This window comes from Delphinapterus leucas, chromosome 2 (genome assembly GCF_059928025.1).
Source record: "Delphinapterus leucas isolate spDelLeu-1000000601 "Yukka" chromosome 2, BTC_Dleu_Yukka2, whole genome shotgun sequence".
NCBI classification, from domain to species: domain Eukaryota; kingdom Metazoa; phylum Chordata; class Mammalia; order Artiodactyla; family Monodontidae; genus Delphinapterus; species Delphinapterus leucas.
In genome coordinates this window covers 49,528,946-49,546,562 of record NC_143130.1, presented here as the reverse complement: position 1 = coordinate 49,546,562, position 17,617 = coordinate 49,528,946, and the positions used below count along the sequence as shown (strand labels likewise).

Below are 17,617 nucleotides of genomic sequence, written 5' to 3'. Positions count from 1 at the left end.
CACTGGAGTGAGAAGAAAGAAGGCAGAGTATACCCGCTGTACAATTAAGAAACCTAAAGTTCAGAGGGGAAGCAAGATGAAAGCCTAGTGGGTTAACTCTGTAAAGTCAAAGTAAAGCAGTCTTGGCAGGTGTTCAAGTGACATGATGTACAGGAGCAAGGGATCCAAGTCATTGACTTGGATTTTTCTTGGCTCCAGTGTTTTCATTTTCTGACTGCCCAAGTCATATTAATTAGCAGTATCAGTTCTTTCTCATAGCTTCATGTGTTACTGATGTTGATTGTTAGATAATGAAATAACCAGACATTGTTTTCAACAAATTAAGACGGTATCTATAAGTAGGTCCCCACTCAGACATTAAGCCTCATGATTACTGTATCACTACAGCTACTAGTAAATCAGTATTTTAGTTATCCTCCTTGACTATTATCATTATCGTTGTTGTTGTTATTATTTCAGATTGAATGTTGATACCACCAAAAAAAGCTTCTTTTAAAGCAAATGTATTTAATACAAAATTTTGGTTAAGTGGGCTTCTCATTATGACTGAAACTTAAGACTTTATATCTTTCTGCAGAGTCCAAATACATGGGTAAATAGGAAAATGGGGGATTCATTGAGTTCCCAGTGAGACTACATTCTATTTTGTTAAAAAACTAAAGTATTAAAATGGGAAGCTTTATGTTCTGGATTTTGTACATTCAGAGGATTTAATACTAGGCAAGTAATACTCTATTAAGTTTACATATATTGACCCATTTATTCCTGGTTAGAAATCTATAAGATTATTATGTTCATTATACAGATGAGAAAATTGAGGTACACATCTATAACAACTTGCCCAAATCATTTGGCCAGTGAATGACAGAGCTGGGATTTGAACTTATGCAATGTAGTTCTCAAGCCCACTTCTTAACCACACTGCTCTGTATTGACTCCCCATGAACAGGTCCAGACACATACACATAAACACATACAGACATTTATAAACACAGGAAAAGTTAAGCATGACCTTTCTAAAGAAACAGGAAAAGTAGAAAGATTTGAGGATAGCATCTATGTTGCAAATGCTGTTTGGCTTGTTGGCACATTTAAAAAGAGAAAAACCGGTCCCCATGTCTAAATAGGAAAATACAAGAAGGGATTTCTAGTAAACATTGATGAATTCACCTAGTTCGATAAAGAAGGAGATCAGTAAAAACAAATATTTCTTAATCCTTTTATATACTTCTATTATTATTATTTTATTTTTTACTCTGTAATATAACATCACTTTTGTTCAACAGAAGCAAAAAGCTTTAGTTGATGTTTAGAGAATTGTTCTAAGTTGGTGTCACTTAAGTGCATTTTGATCTTTAAGTAAGCATCTGTATTTGGCTACTGTCTAATATTCGTCTACATAGAGCTAAATTTACAGTCTCTTTTCCCAAACATAAAGAAAAAAAAAAGAGTAAAACTAAGGAGGCTTAAAAATATGTTCACAAATTCCTATTAGCAACTGCTTCAATCAAAACCTAGATATCAGTTTTTCCTCCTCATCGTGTCACTAATGACACTTTACAAATACATGGATTATATTCTTTCTTCTGAGCAATTTATGAAGAGAGTACAGTGGTTCACCCTGGCATTTGGCCAGCTTAGTTACTTAGCAAGACTGACAGAAGATCCAACCTGATCAGGTTGGCTATAAATTGGCTTTTAAATGAGAAGGAATCGAAAACCCAGAGGCTATCGAAAAAAATCCATTCAAGTGAAAGGAAAACACATCCCTGCTTTTGAAGACCCTCAAATAGTTTGAAAAAAAAAGTGATCAGTGTTTTTGACTCTAAAGCTTATTCTAAGGTGGGGGAAGAAAAGAATAAGAGCAGACCACTTTGCTTTTCCAAAGCATGCTTTTTGAAAAAGTAGCATTCCACCAAAGGACATAAACCTGCTAAACCTTTTAAACACGGCTCAAACAATTGCTAGCATTATTTAAACTCCTGTCAAATAAAACATCAAATGACCAAAAATCATGTTTGCGGTATTTAAACACACACACATACACACATATTGAAATGGGGGGAATAGATTCAGAAGAAATGATTTGTAAGGATGTGGTTAAAACTATTTATATACCGGGTTCTATTTGTTTTACAGCTAGTGGTGCGCGGACAGCATGAAAGGTTATCTTTGACAAGGTTTTAGCTATTATTTTCTTCCAGTGAAATGGTATTTCTTGAGAAAAAAAGGTCTTTGGAACAAAATAACAATAAATCCTGATTTAGATACATAAACCTGCCATTGATATCACATAATATCAGTGTTCTTTCTCACTCGATACAGGCGTTTTAAAGATAAATGGTAAACCTGAACTGGAAATCCATCTGGCCGGCTGCCTGCTCTAATGAATAACCCCACTTTGGCGCGTGCAATGTAAGCAGAAAGTTCTCTCCCAGCCTCTTTCGTCTGTCATGAATCTACGAGACAGCCGACATAATATCTGGGCGACAACGGTGCGCTAACAGTGCAGTGAGTTCCATTTTCTTTGCTTTCTATTGATTTTCACTTAATAACTGGCGAAATACTAAACGTCCGCCCTGAGTACCTAATAAATCCTGCCTGAGCTTTTTATTGAGGCGAATTTAATAAAAACAACCATTGCGGCTGAGGGATTTTTCTTCTGGACAGAACATAGGGGTAGGGGACATCAGGGTTGGGGCAAGAGGAAGCCTTCTGATTTTTTTAAGGGACCTTCTCCCCTTTGGAAAAGCAGTACCCACGTCAAGGGTGCCTGTGTGTTTGAACTGGGTTCCTTAGAGAAGATGCTGTAAGTTCTGTAGACAGGCTGTCTAGTGAACAGGAGGAAAAGGGATGCAAGGCTGGGCAAAACCCATCCTTCTGGTCCCCTGGTGTCCTTTGATACTGGCCTTCAAGCTTCGCCCAAGGACTTCTTCGTTGTTACCAGTGGCTGTCAAAAATCTATAGGAATATGCATTTTACTATACTAAGTAATCATTATTTGGAATTTGATATTGAAAATCCAAAGCAAGCCATGCTTGCTGAATCCTCAGATACCTTTAACAGAATTCTAGATATTAAAAAACCTGGTAAACATCTGAAGGGAGAAGGTACATGCAAATTATTCCATTTAATGCTAATTTGAACCTCACAAATTCACTTTTGGGGCAAAGAGCTCTATTAGAGGTTTTTTAAAACCCAAAGAGAATTGGAAAGCATGGGCTTTACACTCTTCACCATCTTCCTCTGCGTACACTTCTAGAACAATTTCCATTGTTGATGCTTAAGGAAAACCTCTTTATTCTGTTATGTGGTCTTTTAGAGGCATTTCACAGCTATGGCTCCCCCTGCCCCAAACTGTACCCTTTATATTTTAATTGACTTTGAGGCTAGGCTATTTTCAAATCACCAGGCTTAGTGAATAAATATTTTAGAATCTCTTCCTATGTATACACTCATTCCATTCCATCCTCAATAAAATTTCTAACCAAAAATCCACATATTTAGAAAAATTAAAAATAGAAATCTACTTTAAAGTTGTTGTTGTTGTTGTTGTTTAGATAAAATCTGTGGATTTCTGGTTTGGGTATCAATGTTATAAAAACCACAGTCACTCCAGCAAAGCAAGCCATGACTCAATTATTTGTCAGCAGCTCCATGGCAGCTTTTCCTGCAGAATCCCGGGGACAGAGGCAGTATGACATAGTGCAGGTTCAGGTCAAATCACCTTGATTGAAATCCTGGCTTCCCCTCCTCTGAGGTTTGGTTACTTTGTCTATGAAAGGAGGATACTGTTGCCCAACAAGCGTGGTTGACATCACCTTGGCAAAAATCAATAAATGTATGGGTGCTGGACAAATGATGTCCATTTATTTCACTGTTACCTCAATAATGAGCAGTGGTTAATCAATCGGGGTAGGATTTGAAATTGGCAAAATCTCAGAAATCCCCTTTTCCCTCCACAGTTTACAGCTGGCTTTACTCTTCTGTGCCTCTGTGTCCTCCTTTCTAAAACGGAGCTCATCTCAAAGTTTTTGCTTAAAAGAAGTCCTGATGCAAGCGGTGTCGTCTGGGTGATGATTGTATGTCAATGTAGGTGCATTAATTGTAACAAATGTGGAGGCTATTGATAGCCGGGAGAGGCTGTGCACCCTGTGAGGTGCGGGGGTGTGTGGGGACTCTCTGTACCTTCCTCTCAATTTTGCTGGGAGCCTAAAACTACTGTAAAAAATCAAGTCTACTTAAAAAAGAGAGAGCAAGGGAGGAATAGCAGCAAGAAAACCGACAGTTCCTGCAGGTAGAAATACTCAATAATATTTGCTTTTATTATTTACAAGTATTGTTTAGCAATAACTGAAATCAAGTTGTGACTCTTTACAAAACAGAGCCTGATCATTTTTATGATGTGACTTTCACTTAATTTAGATATTGATGCCTTCTTGTTAATTCTAATTTTGGGGGTGGGGGATGGGGCAGGGTGGGATATTGGAAGCTTTCTTTGTCCAGCTCTTCCTAAAAATAGAGTTTACGAAAATCTTTAACATTTTCCCCTTTCTGATCATTTTGTTTTGCCACTTTTTCAGAGGAGAGCTTTTTTTTTTTTAGATTCTTTTGGAACCTAGCCTATTCCATCCTCAGCAGAATGTTTTGGTTCCATCTAATCAGATAGGCTGACTGCAGGAAATTCAGCAGGGCATGTGCACATCCCCAAGCTGACATTTTGGGGAGGTCATTTCAGACCTGAAACTCAGGGATTTGCAGGGCGCTGAGTGTTAGCTTCCTCTAATGGGTCCACATAAAGGTATATTGCTATTGGGATAATGTCTTCCACTGCTCAACAAAAGGTTGTTGTACTGAGCTGTGATTGTGACAAATGATTTACTATTAGGAACATTCTGTAATTATTGTTCGGTGGGACCGCAGACCAATACATCATTAACATGATAGACGGCCTTTTATATCAGCAAAAATAACTAAATTAATAAAAATGGCTTCATTCCAAACCCTGTCAGAAAGCCAATACTCAGAACAATCAAGTAGCAGTGATACCTGAGAAAGCCATAGTTTATATCCCCCAACAAATCATGTTTTATGCATAAGTAATAAAATATTTGTATATATAATCTCTATAATATAGATCTGTGTAACAGAACTGATTTTTATAGATATCAGCACTAAACAAAAATAGAGGATATTTAAATATTTTGTCCCAAATGATTTAGATTTAAATTTATGCTTTTATGCAATTGGATTGCAGTTTTAGAATATTAGAATCTGCCTATGATGTCTTTTTGTCAATTCTCAAGCATTGGGAAAAAAATTTAATGAGGATCTTGGAGACTGGAATGTCCTTCCTTGATCTTCCTTCTTTCCTTTCTTCCTTCCCTCCTTCCCTCCTTCGTTTTCAACAACAAACTCCTAATTTACGCTTTCAGTCCTTAGCCTCACGTTTTTTACTCTTTCACACAGAATTAAACATTCAACATTTTATGAGGAAGACAATTTTCCTACACCCAAACACTTCAAAGCCTTCAACATTGCTTCATTCAGAACTGTCTCCCTAGCACCTGATTTAGGCCCTCTGAAAGGACTAACCTGTCAGTAATAATATTTGTAAAGAAAATTAACATAGTAACATTTGATGAAATTAATTGATGGTCGAGAATTTTGGCCTCTGCTAACCTTGCAATTTCTATTGTGCAGAGGCTACCAGAGATGGAGATCTCCAGGAAATTTGCCTGATAAATTTCCTGTCATCTTCCCATTAGTTCTGTGAGGGAGTTATTGTTACTACCACCTTACAGAGAAGGACACTGTGGTTCAGGATGGCTGGAAGGGAACTTGTCTAAGTTCTGTCTCCCATCATGCTCCCACCACATAAACACTCGGGTTTACCTCAAAAACCACAACATACAGAAGTTATCATGGATGGAGAAGGCTATCTCTCAGTTTTGCCATCTCAAACAACCACCGATTCAAAGAAATAAAATCTACCACTTCACCTTTCAATATCTTTGCTCATATTGCTGTGATTCTTATGTTCAAAAAAAGTACTAATTGTTTTATTCACTATGATTAGGTAAATAAAAGATTACATTTCTTTAAAAATCTAGATTGGTAAAAAACTCTAGTGTTTTTAAAAATATTATATATTTTTTCAGCATGCTGTTAAATGCAAAATGCCCTTTGTCTTGAATTGGATAAGATTGGATAATTAAGAAAACTGCCTCACCCCTCAAGCATTGTTCAGTGTGTATGGAGTGTATGCAAGTATATGGAAGAATCCAATAGTTGGCAAAGAAAAACAGGAGATATTTAAACTGAAGACTGGGGCAAAGGAACCAAAAGGAGAGAAAAGAAAATATTTCTAAAACTTAAATTTAACCAGTCGCGCCTCATGTTTGTATGACTACTTATCTAAGACATTCTTTCAGAGTTACAGGTGTAATGTTACTTGGACCTCCATCTATTGGCCGGCAGTATGGCTTGGAAACCTTCAACACACAATTAAGTGTCTGGCTTCTTTATTTTAATGGGATCTTAACATGTTGAGGTACGTGCATAGGAACATAAGTTTAATGTTTAAAATTTAAACCCAGAAGACATGATTAGTTGGGCTATTTCCTTGGGCCTAAGTTTGCTAAAATTGAATGTACACTTGGCTTTCAGACATATTTGTTGTCGTTTTATTCTAAAGCAATGAACCATACAATCATAGACATCAGTGGATAAGAGGAAAGAAGGACACGTTTCCAGGTACTCTCTTGCAATAGAACTATAGAAACAAAATGTGGGCTATAAGCATTCATATAAAAACCCCTAAGATATATATGTGAGTAGAAAACACAATTATGTTTCTAGGGTTTTGTACTTTATTACTGACAATAAATTTCAATAAGAAGTGACCATTATAATAATGGAGATCTGCATGGACACCTACGACTCAAATCTCCCAAAAAATCAGGGAAGGGATAAAATAGAACTCAACTGTTCCCTTTTCTGCTCTTTTCTTCCTTTCCTACTTTCTGTCTTTCAATGTATTTTGTCCACAATCTCCTGTTCAAAAGTCTTAGGGTAAAATGTGTTTCATAAGTCAGAACTGTTAGGATTTTTGGAAGTAACATGGTGCATATATCCATACATTACCCCCCATCACCAGTGGGGTCTGGCGTGGCATACATGAATATGTCTGCAAAAACACATATGAACACTCACACTAAATGGACATAAAGACTACATAGACCTTATTCAGCCCAGGTTACATTTTGCAACATATGAGTTCAAGTCAGTACAGGTTGGCTCCCATAGAGAGGCAGCCAACAAAACACACACACACACACACACACACACAAATAAATAAATGTTGATTTCCTAGAAACTCTTAAATTAAGAAATCACAAACAGGAGATTGTATAGGAGATCTATACAAACCAACACAGAGCATTCTGTTAATATAATTTGAATTTAATTTTGGATAGTTTTTTTAAAGATTTTAATATTTTTAGAGTAGTGTTAAGTTTACAGAAACATTGAGTGGGATGTACAGAGATTTTCCACACATGTCTAGCCTCCCTCATTACCAAAATCCCCACCAGAGTGATACATTATTCACAATCGATGAACCTATGTTGACACATCATTATCACCCAAAGTCTATAGTTTACATTAGGGTTCACATGAGTATGCCTTATCATTGCACATTTGTCCTTTTGCATATTTTTATAGGGCTTTTCCATTCTCTGTAGTAGCTTAAAAAATTAGAAGTTGCTGTTTAGTATATGATCAATAAAATACAGTTTATTCACTGAGTAACTGATATTGCAATACTATTGATACTGCAATACAATTGATATTGCCTTTTAGAAATATGCCCTTGTTACTTCATTCTTGCACAGAAATTTTGAATGATCTCATGCTTCAATCCCTGTTCAACTCTACCCAGTGCCAACACTATTTTCAGAAGTGTTCTTGCTTTTTGGGAAAAGGTGCAAACATAGTCTATATTTGCCTACATACAAGATATTTTATTAAATAAAGACATGGTTTTAAAAGCAAGATTTCTATCTAAAGTTACTTGGAAAAAGCTTCTTATGATAGCTCATTTCTTCAAATTCTTACAGCATAAGCGAAATCAGTCTCAGAGGCTGGTTGTAATGGACAACATGGTCCAGAATTACAACTCAGAGACTCTTAGATGATATTAGAAATCATCTTAATTCTGAAAGCAAAATAAGTATAAAAGTAATCCAGTCAAGTACTGTGCAAGGTGAGGGGCAGCATGCAGGTAAAGGATGCAGAGAGACCTTCTCTGGACAGACAGGGGGAGAATCAGGCAATTGTTTTTATCGCTAAAGTTTGATTGAGATCTACTTTAAACCTTGTCTTTTCTGTGTTGGCCTTCTCTTAAAGGAAGGCAAATGCCCTTGAAAAGGCGTCTTAAAAGTATGATTCACGGACTCGGGAAGAATTACAGGATGCAGACAGCCTCGAGTGTGGTGCCTCCCCTGAGAGGAGTTCACATTTCCTTCCTCTTAATCTGAGTGAACCATTAAAAAGTTACTCAGTTCCCTGGAGGCCGTTCCCAAGGAATCTCCTAAAAGGAAATACCCTGCACTGGAAAGGTAATTTACCTACACAGGATTTAAAAAAGCAGGTTCCAGCTCAGAGATAACCAATGACTTCACGTGGGCTGGTGTGTTGTGCCTTTTAAGGATTCTCCGTGAAGTTAGTTTACAAATCAGAGGTAGGCAGAATAATAAAACGCACACACACACACACACACACAACTACTCTTGTACACTTTATTTATTGATTCCACTAAGCCATTAAATCCCACATATAATAGTTTCACAGCTGTTGGAATACCAAACTGTAAATATGCAATAAATTGATTATGTCTGAAAATAGGCTCATGTCCAAGCCATACATGTTTTGTTTTCTATTCTGAGAATGCTTTTAATTATTTTATCTAGTGGGAAAACTCTTTTCTTAGGGATAGGCATGTGGGAGGGGAGGAAAATTCTGTACTCTGGACCTTAGGGAGTGCTGTGGTAATTTCGTGTCTGAGGTCTTTGGGAAGCTGGACTTAAGAACTTATTCCCTTTTATGGCAAAATAACATGAATTTTTCTTTTAAAGTCCACTGGAAAATGGAGCGTGGCTACAGAAAGCTGCAGCTGTGGATATTTGTAAAGCAGCATGGTTTCCCATTTCTGGCAATTCCCTGTCCCCTGCCCACATTTTCAACGAGTGTCTTACCCAACATTAGAGTAAATGATAGAACAGAAAAGAATGAATGAGAACGTTGGATCATATCAATTCCTAGCAACAAACTCATTTCTTTTCTAACATTTCATAGGCAACAGATAAGAAGTTGAGCCCTGACTGACATTTATTAGGGATTTTTGCATTTCCTAGGTCCAGTCTCACATTGGACAGAATTTTACTGATGACCATGAGAACTCTGTCACAGTTCCTTTGCTCAAATGGTATCAGGATTCAACATTTACACTCTCTCTCAGCTGATTACTTAAAAGTTCTCTCAGCAGAAAATGGAGAGGAATTATAAGCAGAAATGTGGAGAAATTAAAATGCTGGAGCTGCCTCCATGTAAAGAAGACTCTACATACTGAAACACACAGACAAATCCAGGAGACTGGGCAGGGCAAAGCAAAAAAGCACATTCTCTTCTTTCACTAATCTTTTCTGAAACTGAAGGACTAGATTCTGAAATGTTGGTGGGTTTAAAAAACAACAACCATAAGAATCCTGTTTCCTCCAGGAACTTCATGTTTCTCAGCTATAGGGCAGGGTTCTGATACCATACATATTTACAAACTAAAGTCAAGCAAGAAAGAAATGTTGGGAATATTTGGATCTGCATACCTTTAATAAACACAAACTCTTCAGCATAGGAAATGAAATGTAAAATCGTGGGAAAATGTATGATTCTATTGATCAAATAGTCACATTTAAATGATCTGATTATAGGGGAAAATGAGGAGAGACATTTTAAAGTTGTCCTCGTAGCATCATTAAAAATAGTAAAGCTATTATATTTGATAAGCCATTTGTCCCATTATTTCTTGTCCAATGAATTTTGAAAAAGAGCTAAGAAAAATTCCCCTCATTTTTTTCTTTTCATAAAACTCAATCCACAGGCCTGTATATTATATTCACTTTTTTTTTTTTTTCTTGTGTGCTTCCTTTTGTATTTTTTGGCTGCCCTGGTGGAATTTTCTATGATAAGAGGACCACCAATCCAGTGTGCATAGTGTGGGGTTGGCCCAGTTGAGTGGGCCCCACTGGGCCTTCAAGGAAAAGGGCCAGGAATTCACAGGGCTTGATTACTGCCAGGGCTTTTTCTGCTTTTAAGTGAACTATGCTCTTCCTAGTAAATCAATGCCTGGACATTAGAGGTTTAACACCAACGCAGTGAATTGAGCGGAAACTCTCTAAAGAAGAAGCCCCAGCAATGCCTACAGGATATTTCTCCAAGCTTGTTTAAAAGTGAAAAGAAGGTTATTGTGTGAGCTACTATTAGGGCCCTGAACATTTTTAAACCAAGTTCCATAGTGAAATATGGTGTAAAAGTGTCTTCATTCATAAAGGACAAACATTTTGTGTTTAAAGCTTTTTGTTTTGTATTCATAACACATCTGACCGCCATACCTATTTTCTTTAATTAAAAAAAAAATAAAAATGAAGATATCAGGATTCTTCCAATTCTGATTACTCTATTTACTGCCTATGATCCAGTCTAATTTGGTAAATATTTATGGGCCACATAGGTCATTAAATGGTTGGGCTATGGGCTGGTGATATGAGAATAAAGGAGATGACACTGGAGTTTGGCCAAATGGCTTTAATGATGAGTAACCAATTTTCTATTCCTATCTTAATATGGTTGTCAGTATTTCCTTCTTAATGGGTTTGGATTCATGACTGAGACTGATTTTTCATCTCTCTTTGTACCCATACCCTTTAGTATGTGACCTTGTCATGTGACTAAAGGAGAAGAGTGTATCGGCTTTTCCTTTGACTTAGGTTCCCCATGTGGCTTGCTGTGGCCAAAAGAACAAGGTGGAAATGATAGTATGCCTCAACAGGCTTTGGGAGTTTATGCTTTCCTTCTTGTGCTTCTGCTGTGGCCTTGAGGAGCACATACCAGGTTCCAAGAGGAAACTGAAAAACACAGATAATGGAGTCATCCCAGCCAAGCTCAGCTTTGATCAACCAAGCCCCAGGTGACCTACAGCTTCACAAGTGATAATAAACAATGGCTGTCTAAAGCCACTGGTTTTAGAGTGGCTTGTTTTACAGCAATAATTACCTGATACAGTAGGACTCATTCGTTATCCATCCTCCAGCATCAGTTGGACACCTAATAAGACCCAACTTCTGTGGCAACAGCCTGAGACACAAAGGGTGAACTTCTAGGGGAGTGAGACAAAGGAGTAGCAAATCATATAGATTTGCAAAGTGCTGAGATGAAAGTATATTCTCAGCGCTATGATGAAACCCATAGGGTGTTATGGAAGGCATTCTGGCAGAGGAGAGATAAGCCTAGAAAAATTTTAAAGAGTAAGTAGGGATTAGGAAGCCCCTAGGTTTGGATTTTGAAGGGGAGAAAGATGGAAAGGCATTCTATGTTGAGAAAGCACGCAGCATTTGCAAATATCCTATTGCTGAGAAAGATCCTGCTGCTTTGAGGGCAGAGCGAGGAATCTGACGTGGTCAGGAACCATATCTCGCATTTTCTTATACTCCATGGGGTTCTTAACATGGCAAACTCAGGTATAGCTCAAGAATGGCTTGGTGATTTTATTGGTCACTGTCTTGAGGAGACAATGTTTAAGGAAAGTCACCTTAAAAATCACCCGGTTCTCTATCTAAATTCAGACCTCACTTCTTGAGAATGTCAAACTTAGGCAGGAAGCCTTTTGATTATTTGTGGTGTTTTTCTCTTTGCTTCCTGCTTTAATCTTATAGCACAGGGACCAAACTATTCTAAGGAGAACTACTTCCTTGGTATTTTTGGCTTGTCTTTTACCAGGAAACTGGTGGAAGTGTCAGGGGTACCCTTTTCAAGAGATTTCCACCTAAACCAAGGGGGGCTGCATCCACTTCCTAACCATTCAAGGCTTTAGCCATTTGTGGTTTACTCATGTTCACTATTATGAAGTTTTGTTGACAAAAACTCAGGAAGTCCTTAAAGGCACCACAAACATGTTTTCTTAACTGCCAAGTTATAACTTTGCTATTTACATGAAAGAGTTTTTTGGGAGTTTTTTTCTTTTTTTTTTTTTTAAGCAGAGATATCTTGAAAATTAGAATGTTTCAATTGAAAAGAAGCTTTGAGGTCACTGGGCCCAGTCCTCTGCATTTACCAAGTTGGATGAGCATGCTCTGGGGGTTAAAAAAAAAAAAAAAGGCTGATTCAAAATCTCATTAATTAAGGACAAAAATGAAACTGGATCTCTTGGCTCCCAGGCTAGTGAGCTTAGGACTACACCCTCTTGCATTCCTTTTTTTTTTTTTTTTTTTCTTAAATGAGAATGTTTCTAAATACTTATTTGAGCAACAATTTTCTTGGTTTTCTTAGAATTATTACCCAGCATCACTATTCATTCATTCTGTTTTTTCCGTTGATTATATCTATATTGTCATTTAACACAGCCAAAAATTTCCTTACCTATATCCATTCTTTATCAGATTCTTCTCCCATATAGGCTATTACAGAATATTGAGTAGAGTTCAGTGCTATACAGTATACAGGTTTGATGCTCTAGATAATAAGCATTCTTGATTTCTTATACAGCTCATATTATCTAGAACACCAAACCTGATCCACAGAAAAAAACTTACACAGAGAGAGAAACAAAATGTTCTAGTGTCTTAAGAAAGAACAAGTGAAAAGAGAAAATGGCATTCAGAATTCCAACAAGAACTGAAGGAATGGGTATCACAGGTAAGGTGGTTATTCTGCAATGGCAAAACAATTCAGAAACTTGGGATGGAGGTGTTTGAAGTGGGGAAATGGACAGGAAAGGAAGGAGAGGAAAGAAGACACTACGTCTTTAAATTGAATTGAATGTTCTGTGACTTTAAATGAAAGCTCTTCTGTTGTTGGGCAAATAAATTTAAACCACTTAACATGGCAGAGAAGGTCAGGCAAGCTTATTATAGTGATCATAGCGTTACAGCTATTGCCATTGACCGCTGCTCTCTGGAATCACCAATAATCAGAGACCGCAAGCTGTGTTTGCAGAGAAAGGTCATCATTCATTTTTTTCAAAGCATTAATATCTTTTGTTTGTTTGGCTCAACATGAAACAGGAATCGATAGAGGTAATTCACAGAGCAATTAGCCCCTCATCTGTCAAACGGCATCTGGGTGTATTTAACAAAAAGACCTTTGGAAAGGTTTAAAAAGGAAGAAAGTGCCTATACCATCAACGATTTATATTTTCTACATGACATGTTGTGTATGTATCTGTGAAAAGGGGGGCCCTGGGACTAAGAAAATATACATAAAGCATGCTATAAATCTACACTTCAATGTTATGATGTCTCAGTGTTGAGGTAGACCAAGAAAAGCTCGGATTACTTTCTCTCCTGGTTCCCGTGAAGAGGGCAAGTGGCATTGGGGTTTTGTATCAGGGACACACACAGCCCTAATACAGAGATTTCACAAAAAGAAGACCTCAAGGAAAAACTTGTTTTGGGCAGTGTAAAGAATTGGAGAGTAAGTAAGTAATTGAAGTGTAAGGAATTGGAGTGTAAGGAATTCTGCCTTCTGGCATCAGATCCTATGACTTTTGTGCTGCTCCTGAGACCGGCCACAGCCATGCTGTGTGACCCTTTGCAAGGAGACGGCTCCCCGCCAGGTCAATACCAGCCATGCCACTCTGGCATGGCCTTGTTTCCATATCTAATTTGCCAATACTGAAATAAGAAGGGAAAATGTGAAATAAAAAATTAATTTAAAAGACTATAGTATTTTAAAAAATGAATTCTGTTCTGGGTCTATTTTTCTTTATTGAATGTCAATTGTGTGGACCATGGGATTAATGCAATAAGTATCAGAGAGGTAGGCTTTAAAAAAATTCAGCTTAGGGAGTTGTCTACACGTTTACGCAAACACTATTACTCTCAGCAGGACCAGATGTATTTCGGGAATGGCATATTTTCTTTTCAATTCTTTGGCTCTCTTTCTTTTCATTTTTTCTTGACTTTTTTTTTTTTTTTTTTGGTTTCTCCCCATCCTATTCCTCCCCCACTTTTTTTGTTTTGTTTTGTTTTGGTCTTCACTCAGACTGTAAGATCTTGGCCAAAAAAGAATTCATGAGATTAAAAAAAAAAGTTACAAAAGTTTTGCTTCTTCTGTGATTACAGAAAATGTGCACTTTGGGTATTGAATTTAGTTTTATTCTTAATATCTAAACATTCTAATAGGTTGCCTATCCATCCCTAAGGCTTTTTCAAGATAACTGTAACTGTCTTATATGGAAATTATGTTATGCAGTTAAGTGAAAAAGCAAGAGACTACACTGAACTTTGAGTATAATTAGAACTGTGAAAAAATATCACAGCAAAAGACTGAAAGGAAGCACTCCTTAAGTAACGTTGCCTTTGGGTGGAGAGATTATGGAAGTTTCATTTAAAATTTCTTTTTTATTAATTTTTCTATAATAAATATACTACTTTTTTAATTGGAAAAACTAAAATGTCACTTAAATTTAATGCAGTAACACATACAATGCAATTGTGTCTTTGCAAAGTCATTACATTTCATACTGACCTCAGTTACCCAGAATTTTACTTATTGTAAACACTGTCAAACACTCTTGTAGAATTTGTTTTCATGGCCAGAACAAAAATCAGTTCTTAGAGCCTCATGAGTTTGTACAGAGCATGTACAATTCCAATCTGACTTTAAAACTGAAGTTGAGGACAGTTGGGGTAGCCGGAAGTAACTCATGGTACATCCAGATTTCTGTAATAATAAAATCCTATTATAAGAGAATTTCATTATCAAATATTTGGGCTCATCTTATTTTGCTGAATGTGGAATTTTATCCTGGAGGCATTTTGACACAGTGTTCCCTTCCTCTCAACCTCCCAACATTTTTGTTATTTTTTTTCTGTTTATGTCAGCTGTGCTGGAAGTTTCCATACATTCAACATATGGCTTCCTTTATGTAGAAAGTTTCTCTGTAACCTATAGACATTAGCTAATAATTATTTCCCATACTTCCTGTTACTAAAGCAAATATCACAGTCAGCAGTTACCTAGGGTCTATTTTGCTTTCACAAAAATCTTATAATACACTTCAACAACAATCCAAATCATCCCACCTTCCAAATGGTTATTCAACAAGCAGGGGTTATAGTCCCCTTGTTAAACTGTCTTAGGGGTGGGTCTGGCTTCCATGGACTTTGCACATTCTTCTGATTTGTAAGTCAAACCTGAGTTAGAAAGATGGACTGCCACCTCCTCCAGGCTCTGCTTAGTGTCACAGGGGTACAGTTCATCAGACAAACACCTCATAAGCATCAGTTCTGGCTGCTTTCCAGGGAAAACCATGTCATGCCATTGAATAACACTTAGGACCCAATCTTTCATTCTTCTCCTCCATAACTAAATAAATTGGGTAAAGGTCTTGCCCTGTCTCAAGATAACAAGAAGTTTAAAGAACTTACTTGTGTTTCATGTGGCAGACACTAAGCTTTAGAGAAGTGAACAAAAACAAGATGGCGGCTTTCCTGAAGTTCAAAGGCAACTCTGATAGCAAATGATTACTGACAATCCTCATTTCCCTGATGGGAGCAAATAATACTGCTAAGTAAAAGGAAAGGGATTCAGAGTGAGGGCAGAAAGAAAATGAACCTAGACTTTTCTAATGCTACTTTACTCAAAACCGGATGATCATTTAGAGCAGGACTCTTTTTTCTGAAAAGTTTTTCTGTAAAAGACCAGATAGTAAATAGTTTTGTGCTTTGTTCAGAAGCTACTGATCTTTGCTGTTAATAGTGTGAAACAGCCAATGAAATATTTAAACAAATGAGTGTTGACTATATGTCAATACAACTTTATTATGAACACGAAAATATGAATTTCATATAATTTTCAGGTCTCCCAAAATATCATTCTTCTTTAGATTGTTTTCAACCATTTACAAATGTGAAAACTATTCTTGTCTTATGGGTAATAAAAAAGCAGCCGTGGGCCTGGATTTGGCCCTTGGGCCATAGTTTGCCACAGAACCCCCTGTTCTAGAGTTCAGAAGTTCTAGTTCAAGTATGTGAATCATCTTACAGAAAGCCAGGCCCTTCCTAGCTGCTCTCAGACAGCTGTTGTTTACCATTTAACTATCATCTCCTGTGAATAAGGTGCTTTTCTTTAACTTGAATCTTATCTTTTGTTATTTCAGAAAAGGCTCATTAAACTTTTTAAACTCACTGAATTTAGAAGAGAATCTTAATTATGTGTGACTTAGGCATGGGGTGGGGGGAAGGAGAATTTGTGTAACCAGACCAAATTAAACTGCATAAAATCATATCTTTCTATTTTCCTATGTTAAGTTTTTTTTCAGGTAAAAACCCAAAATAGTCTAAAAGTCAATATCAATTTAAATTATAGCTTATTCAGACAATGATATAAAAATGATTCTTAAATAATTTTGAAAACTCTGGTGACAAAGGAAAATATTCTCTTTCTGATGTAAGTGACAATAAATCAGAGTACAAAACTCTACATTTGTGCATGTTAGCATTCATAACAGAAAGATATAAATTAAAATATTAAAAATATTTATGAGGAGGTTAATTACTTTTTTCCGCTTTTTTTCTACTTTCTAAATATTTCACATTGTGTGTACTGCTTTTATAATTAGAAAAACAATGTTATAAGGATGCTCTTTGCTCCCAACTTTTAAAAGTATTTCTACAGACTGATTTATGCTTCTGCAGCAATTCTGCATGAGGAATCATGAAATATTCTGTATGATTCATTGACCACTGGAAGGCTTCGTGATAGCACTGAAGATAACCTGCAGTGAGCTCATAAAAATAATTACCTGAAAGTTGTACAAATTCAGCATTTTTATGACATGCAAAATAAAAAAAGCAAAGAAGAAACAGGCAATAATACAAGTAAGGGATAGGGATAACTATATGTAAAAAGAAATAATAGATGTTACTAAATTCTGTAAAATTTTGGCAGATCAATAGAATTGAATGAGAGAGAGCCAAAAAACCTTCCCTCTCTTGCTATTCAAAAGAGGAACAAAGCATTAATTACTCTCTGGCATCAAAATCTTATGTTTATGACCACAGGTTTCTTAAAAGCTTGCCTTCCTCTTCATTTGCAAGTTTCCTAAAAAATTAACTGAGGCCAAACAACTCAACTTTCATTCATGGGGACAATGTAATAGGAATTCTTCCTATGCACCGCTTAGTGCATTTTTATTTCAATTTTTGAAGAAAAAAATCAGTCTCAACTGACAGCACAACACATGATTCCTACCTATATATTTATTCCTATTTACATTCTACACACCAGCAGGAAGAGGTAAATATAGTTTGTTTTCTCCTGAATATAAAAAATAAGACTT

At 36.6% G+C, this 17,617-nt stretch overlaps 1 pseudogene; it reads right to left on the bottom strand.

The window, feature by feature from the left end:
• LOC149750017 (uncharacterized) overlaps nt 1-17,617 on the bottom strand; it is a 167,053-nt pseudogene that overhangs the window by 35,410 nt on the left and 114,026 nt on the right.